Raw genomic sequence first — 7,853 nt, forward strand, 5'->3', positions numbered from 1 at the left:
TGGTGACGAAGGTGGGATCAGATGAAACAAGACACAGCCAGAGCTGAACTGCTGAGCTGAACACCCAAGAGCTGAGATATCGCCGAAGCTAGCGTCCATCCCTCACCATTCAACCGGCACCGGGAAAACATGGCGAGGGTTTGTTGCTCATCTACGCAGGCAGATACTCTACCAGCACTGGGAAACAAGGCATCGGCAAGGTATGCTAACAAGGACTGCCACGCTGTCACCAACTGCCGTTGCTCAGCCGAGCTGACAGTTGGCCGGGCTGACGGGTCGGAACACAGGAAAATTTATGTCACCGTGACTATTGAGGGCAAACCATGTGACATGGAAGTTGACAAGGGCTCTGCCATGTCCATCGTCCCTTGGAGTACCATCAAAAGGTTGATTCCCAAACTATCTAAGAAACAACTGGACTCCACCTACCTGCATTTGAGGGATTATCAGGGAAATAACATTCTGGTTGTAGGTGTGGGCAAGTTCAAAGTGACCTGTATTGAATTTTCGGGACCGCTGAAGTTAGTCATGGTCGATGGAAATTCGCCCAGCTTGCTGGGACTGGAGTGGTTTGCGTCCCTGGGGTTGGAAATTACATGCATCCACAGTGTTTTGCAGTCAGAAATAGACGCCATCATCACAGAGTTTTTGGAAGTGTTCGATGAAACCTTGGGACAGTACGTGGGGTCACTGATCTCCTTTAACCTTGATCCGCTAATCAAACCCATCAGAGTCACGCCTCGACACGCGTACCATTTGCACTCAAGCCTAAGGTGGATGAACAACTGGACAAGCTGATCACACAGGGGGTCCTGGAACCCGTAGACAAAGCTAAGTGGGAGACTCCCATCGTGACGCCCATCAAGCCTGACGGGGCAGTGGCATCTGTGCTGACTATAAGTGCATGATAAACAAGGCGCTCCAACAGCATGCCTACCCCGTCCCTGTCATCCAGCACTTACTACGCTCACTGGGAGAGGGCAAGGTTTTTGCGAAACTCGACCTTGCTCAGGCATACCAGCAGCTGCCGGTAGATGACGCCACTGCCAAGGCCCAGACGATCCACTCACCGTGGGGCTGCAGTGTGGCGTCATTCCCAACGCAGATCAAGGGAAGTACAGGAATAGTCCCGCTCTCTTCTGCCTCGGTCAGAAGACACCTGGAATATGTACGGTGTCCAGTTTTCATAGAATCATAGAATCATAGAGTTGGAAGAGACCACAAGGGCCATCGAGTCCAACCCCCTGCCAAGCAGGAAACACCATCAGAGCACTCCTGACATATGGTTGTCAAGCCTCTGCTTAAAGACCTCCAAAGAAGGAGACTCCACCACACTCCTTGGCAGCAAATTCCACCGTCGAACAGCTCTTACTGTCAGGAAGTTCTTCCTAATGTTTAGGTGGAATCTTCTTTCTTGTAGTTTGGCTCCATTGCTCCGTGTCCGCTTCTCTGGAGCAGCAGAAAACAACCTTTCTCCCTCCTCTATGTGACATCCTTTTATATATTTGAACATGGCTATCATATCACCCCTTAACCTCCTCTTCTCCAGGCTAAACATGCCCAGCTCCCTTAGCCGTTCCTCATAAGGCATCGTTTCCAGGCCTTTGACCATTTTGGTTGCCCTCCTCTGGACACGTTCCAGTTTGTCAGTGTCCTTCTTGAATTGTGGTGCCCAGAACTGGACACAGTACTCCAGGTGTGGTCTGACCAGAGCAGAATACAGTGGCACTATTACTTCCCTTGATCTAGATGCTATACTCCTATTGATGCAGCCCAGAATTGCATTGGCTTTTTTAGCTGCCGCGTCACACTGTTGGCTCATGTCAAGTTTGTGGTCAACCAAGACTCCTAGATCCTTTTCACATGTACTGCTCTCAAGCCAGGTGTCACCCATCTTGTATTTGTGCTTCTCATTTTTTTTGCCCAAGTGCAATACTTTACATTTCTCCCTGTTAAAATTCATCTTGTTTATTTTTGCCCAGTTCTCTAATCTGTCAAGGTCATTTTGAAGTGTGATCCTGTCCTCTGGGGTGTTAGCCACCCCTCCCAGTTTGGTGTCATCTGCAAATTTGATCAGGATGCCCTTGAGTCCATCATCCAAGTCGTTGATAAAGATGTTGAATAAGACCGGGCCCAAGACAGAACCCTGTGGCACCCCACTAGTCACTCTTCTCCAGGATGAAGAGGAACCATTGATGAGCACCCTTTGGGTTCGGTCAGTCAGCCAGTTACAAATCCACTGAGTGGTAGCATAGTCAAGACCGCATTTTACCAGCTTCTTTACAAGAATATCATGGGGCACCTTGTCAAATGCCTTGCTGAAATCAAGGTAGGCTACATCCACTGCGTTCCCTTCATCTACCAGGCTTGTAATTCTGTCAAAAAACGAGATCAGGTTAGTCTGACATGACTTATTTTTCAGAAATCCATGCTGACTATTGGTGATCACAGCATTCCTTTCTAGGTGCTCACAGACTGTTTGCTTAATGATCTGCTCCAGAATCTTCCCTGCTATTGATGTCAGACTGACTGGGCGGTAATTATTTGGGTCCTCTCTTTTCCCCTTTTTGAAAATAGGGACAACATTTGCCCTCCTCCAGTCTGCCGGGACTTCGCCTGTTCTCCAGGAATTCTCAAAGATGACTGCCAGTGGTTCTGAGATCACATCTGCCAGTTCTTTTAATACTCTTGGATGCAGTTCATCTGGCCCTGGAGACTTGAATACATCTAAACTAGCCAAATATTCTTGTACTATCTCCTTAGTTATTCTGGGCTGTGTTTCCTTTGCTGAATCATTTGCTCCAAATTCTTCAGGTTGGGCACTGTTTTCTTTATCGGAGAAGACTGAGGCAAAGAAGGCATTGAGGAGCTCAGCCCTTTCTGTGTCCCCTGTTTGCATTTCACCATCTTCTCCTCTGAGTGACCCCACTGTTTCTTTGTTCTTCCTTTTGCTACGAACATACCCATAAAAGCCTTTTTTGTTGCTTTTAACCTCTCTAGCAAGCCTGAGTTCATTCTGTGCTTTAGCTTTTCTGACTTTGTGTCTACAAGTGCTGGCTATTTGTTTGAATTCCTCTTTGGTGGTTTCCCCCCTTTTCCATTTTTTGTACACATCCTTTTTTAATCTTAATTCAGTTAAAAGTTCTTTAGATAGCCACCCTGGCTTCTTTAGGCACCTTCCATGTTTCCGTCTCATTGGTATTGCCTGACGTTGTGCTTTTAGTATCTCCCTCTTAACAAACTCCCAGCCATCATGAACTCCCTTTCCTTTTAGTATTGTTGTCCATGGGATCTCACCCAGCACTTCCCTAAGTTTTATGAAGTCGGCTTTCTTAAAGTCAAGAAATTGAGTCCTAGTATGCTTGGCTGCTCCTTTCCGCTGTATAGTAAACTTCAGAAGAGCATGATCACTCGCGCCTAATGATCCTTCCACTTCTACCCCACTAACCAGGTCATCAACATTGGTTAGGACCAGATCTAAAATGGCTGTTCCTCTTGTTGCTTCTCCCACTTTCTGGACAATGAAGTTGTCTGCAAGGCCAGTGAGGAATCTGTTTGACCTTATGCTCTTGGCTGAGTTTGACGTCCAACAAATATCCGGGTAATTGAAGTCCCCCATTACTACTATCTCCCTTCCTTTTGCATGCTTGGCCATCTGTTCCAGGAAGGCATCATCTATGTCCTCCGTTTGGCTTGGGGATCTATAGTAAACTCCCACAATGAGGTCTCTGTTATTCTTCTCTCCCTTAATTTTGACCCAAATGCTCTCACTTTGGCTTTGAGGATCTAAATCTTGGATCTCTTCACAGGTATACACATCCCTGACATATAACGCCACTCCTCCTCCTTTCTTGTCTGGTCTGTTTCTCTGAAATAGATTGTATCCCCCCATTATTACATTCCAATCGTGGGACTTATCCCACCAGGTTTCAGTGATGCCTATTATGTCATATTTAGTTTGCTGTACCAAGAGCTCAAGCTCATCTTGTTTATTTCCCATGCTTTGCGCATTAGTGTACAGACATTGAAGTCCATTAATCATTCCCCCGTGTCTCTTATTTAAGGATTTTTTTCTCCCACCACTAGGTCCGCGTGCTGTTTGCTCCATTTGGTCTATGACATTTGGATGATCATCTTCATTAATTGATAGACTCCTACCTTCAGGAGCACTGTCTCCCTCCCCCACATTAGTCAGTTTAAAGCCCTCCTGATGAGGTTTCTGAGATTTTTGGCAAAAACATTTCTCCCAACCGTTGTGAGGTGCAGCCCATCACTTGCCAGAAGTCCATCTTCAAGAAACTGCAGTCCGTGATCTAAGAATCCAAACCGTTCCTGTTTACACCATTTGCGAAGCCAGCTGTTCACTTCCACTATTTTCCCCTCTCTCCCTGGGCCACGTCGTTCAACTGGGAGGACAGATGAGATGACAATTTGTGCATTTAGTTGCTTCAATTTCCTGCCGAGAGCCTCGTAGTCTCTTTTGATCTTCTGGAGGCTATTGCTTGCAGTGTCATTGGTTCCCACATGAACCAAGAGGAAGGGGTATTTGTCAGTGGGTTTTATGATTCCTTGCAGTCGTTCAGTTACATCTTGGATCTTAGCCCCGGGGAGACAGCACACTTCCCGAGACATCTTGTCAGGCCCACAGATCACTGCTTCTGTTCCCCTCAGTAGGGAATCCCCTATCACCACTACACGCCTCCTCTTGGGTTTGGTCGGGGTTTTGGGCGCCACACTTGACGGAAGAGATTGACAAGCTGGAACATGGGCAGGGGGGGGGGCTGACTTCGGGTTGGGGTTGTTTTCTCCTGCTCGGGATGGGAGAACGCAAACAACGGCTTCAAGCTACAAGCAATATTTTGACGAAACATCCGGAAGACGTTTCGGACAGTAAGAGCTGTTTGGCAGTGGAAGAGACTCCCTCGGGAGGCGGTGGCCTCTCCTTCCTTGGAGGTTCCTAAGCAGAGGCTGGGTGGCCCTCTGTCCTGGATGCTTTAGCATTGCAGGGGGTTGGGCTAGAGGATCTCGCGGGTCCGTATCAAATACCTATTATTGGTAACAGCTTTGAAAAAAGTATACGCCGAACGCCGCTAGGTTCCAGAGAAGATGTCGCGCAGCAGCGACTACAATTCCCAGCATACATTTGCGCGCTCCGTGCTTGTTCTTCAGCCCTTCTTCCAGCGGTGCATGCTGGGTAACACAGTCCTCCCAGTGGCTGGTTTCCACACAGATGCCGATGGGAGGTTGCCGGAAATGCCTCCCTCCCGAGGCATGCTGGGTAGTGTAGTCTGTCCATGCCGCTCACCTCCGCAGGAATAGCCGGCGGGCCGAAGGAGCTCTGCGCAAGGCATGCTGGGAAGTGTGGTCCTCTCCCGCTGGAAGGGCTCTCAGGCGGCAGTCCTGGGCGACCCTGCTCAGTCTTGCTGAGGGGGGGGGGCGCATAGCATAAGGGGGCGCTGGATATAGAAAATGGATCGTCTTGGGTTTGCGTGATTTTCACAGGAGATCTCCCCCAAAGGGGCAGCACATCCCAGATCACATCCGCTGACTGAACTGCAGCCTTCCTGGATCTGGTGCTCTGAGCAGCAGGGCTGTGATTCAAAGCGTGGATCCCAGGAGCGGGTCCTGATTCCACACAGGGCCTCTTGAGACCCCCAGCAAAATGCTCTTGGATCCTTCCTTCCTTCCTGTGACGGTGTATGCACAGCTGTGCTGCTGCCTGATGGATTAAGGCAACCTTGTAAAGTGAAATATAATTCAAATAATTTCAGTAGTAGCTTTAAGAAAGACATGAGACCTAAGACAAATTAAGGATTAGGTAAATTATGAGAGACGTGTGTACCGGCAACAAGTAATATATAATTGAAGTAAGGAATAGACGTGAGGTTGGGTCTATAGTTCAAAGACCAAATCTTGCTTTATTCTGTAAATAATTTTGTGTTCATTATTATTTTTATTTGTATTTTTGGTTTTCTTCCTTTTCTCTCTCTCAGTGTATCAACAAAAAAGCAAATGAATTTTTTTTTTTAAAAAAAGAAAGAAATATGAAACTGACAGAAATAAATTCTATGATGCTTTCCTTTCCTTTATTATCTCGGAGAGAGACTTCTTAACCTGAATACTGTTTGATTTTTCTTGTTTATCCTTCCTCTCAGCCTCACTCACTTCACAGAGTGTTTGTTGTGGGGGAGGAAGGGAAAGGAGAATGTTAGCCACTTTGAGACTCCTTAGGGTAGTGATAAAGTGGGATATCAAATCCAAACTCTTCTTCTTCTTCTTCTTATGACAACACACCATTGATCATCACCAGGGTTTACTGGAGATTGCTTTTGAGTCCATAGACTTTTCTTAGCTATTGACTTCCTGGGTTTGTTCACTGTGATTGCCTTTTCGCAATCCTTGAGGCTCTGTGACTTGGAATCGTGGTTTTGTGCAATGCCCATGTCAGGAAAAACTTTATGTCTAGATTTTACAGTTCAGTCAGTGGAAATGGATATGATCTGTGATTTGACCGAGGTTTTGGAGGTCTCTTCTGTAAAAGGCATCTGAAGTCAAGCAAGATCCATTTTTAAGTGTCCTGAATTCAACTGTTGCCTTCATCCTGGCAACATTACATTGCAAGTGATAAGCTTAATGGGGAAGGATAGTGTTGCCAAGAGGATGCATTTGCAAAAGTTGGATTTCTCATAACTGCCAGAGCGGCGCCTGCATTGTAAGTCGACCCCCCAGCATGAATTATTAAGTCCCATTCATTGCCCTGGAATTAAAGCCATCTCAATTAAGGGCTTTGGTATGTTTATCCACACGTAAAAAATTTCTTCTACACCCCAAGACCAGGCCTTGTTAAGAATCTGATTCTGACCTAAATGCAGAAGAACACTTAACTCCGGAAATGAGGGGTGCTGAGACTTCAGCTTATATCCTCTGCCCTAGAGCAGTTCCTCAGTGTTGTGGTGTGAAAAGGGTATTCTGCACATGCCTAGAGGTACTCCTGTCTTGCTTACTACTTTTTGTGTTTCAAGACTTCCATTGTTATGATATAACACAAAGCTGTATGTACACAGAAAGGGTCTTTGGCACATTATATGTGTTGATTGGCTTATAAATGCCAGGACGGCTGTATTACCATCATCTTTTTGTGTGTGAAATACAGCAGAGAATTATGCAATTATCGCTATCTATACTACATATTATTTTCATCTGACCTCATTGTTTGCAACCCCCGCAAAATGATAACCACACAACACTCCATGCATTTGATGAAGTGTGCTGTAATCCACCAAAGCTTACACCATAATACATCTTTTTGTTTTTAAAGTGCCTTAAGACTCTTTGTTGTTCATCTTATACATGTCAGCTCAGAAGTAAGTCCCACAAAGTTCACTGTGGCAGACTGCCAGGAAACTGGGCAAAGAGTTGCAGGCTTAGGCATGTTTTATACTTTTACAGTATTTGATATGGTTGTTGTGCAGTGTTAAGAGGTTTTGGGGCAAGTGCCACCAGTATGCCAAAGACACACATCTATGCTTCTCCATGACATCTGAGTCAAGAGAGGCTGGGCATGACCTGGACCACTGTCTTAGCACGATAATGGACAGGATGAGGATAAATAAGCTGGACTGCGAAGATGGAGACACTCTGGGTGGGTGGTTCTCATGTCTGGGAGGTTGGTCAGTTGCCTCCATGTGAAAGAGCAGCTTTGTACTTTGGGGTGGCTTTGTTGCTGGAGGCTCCGGCAGCCTCAGTGGCTGAGTGCCTTTTACTAGATATGGCTGGTGTACCAGCAATGATGGCTGTTCTTGGAGGGGGGTAGTCAGGCCACAACGATTCATGCACTAGTCACCTTGATTCTA

This window comes from Podarcis vaucheri (assembly GCF_965113315.1).
Source record: "Podarcis vaucheri genome assembly, chromosome: 13".
In the NCBI taxonomy this organism is placed as follows: domain Eukaryota; kingdom Metazoa; phylum Chordata; class Lepidosauria; order Squamata; family Lacertidae; genus Podarcis; species Podarcis vaucheri.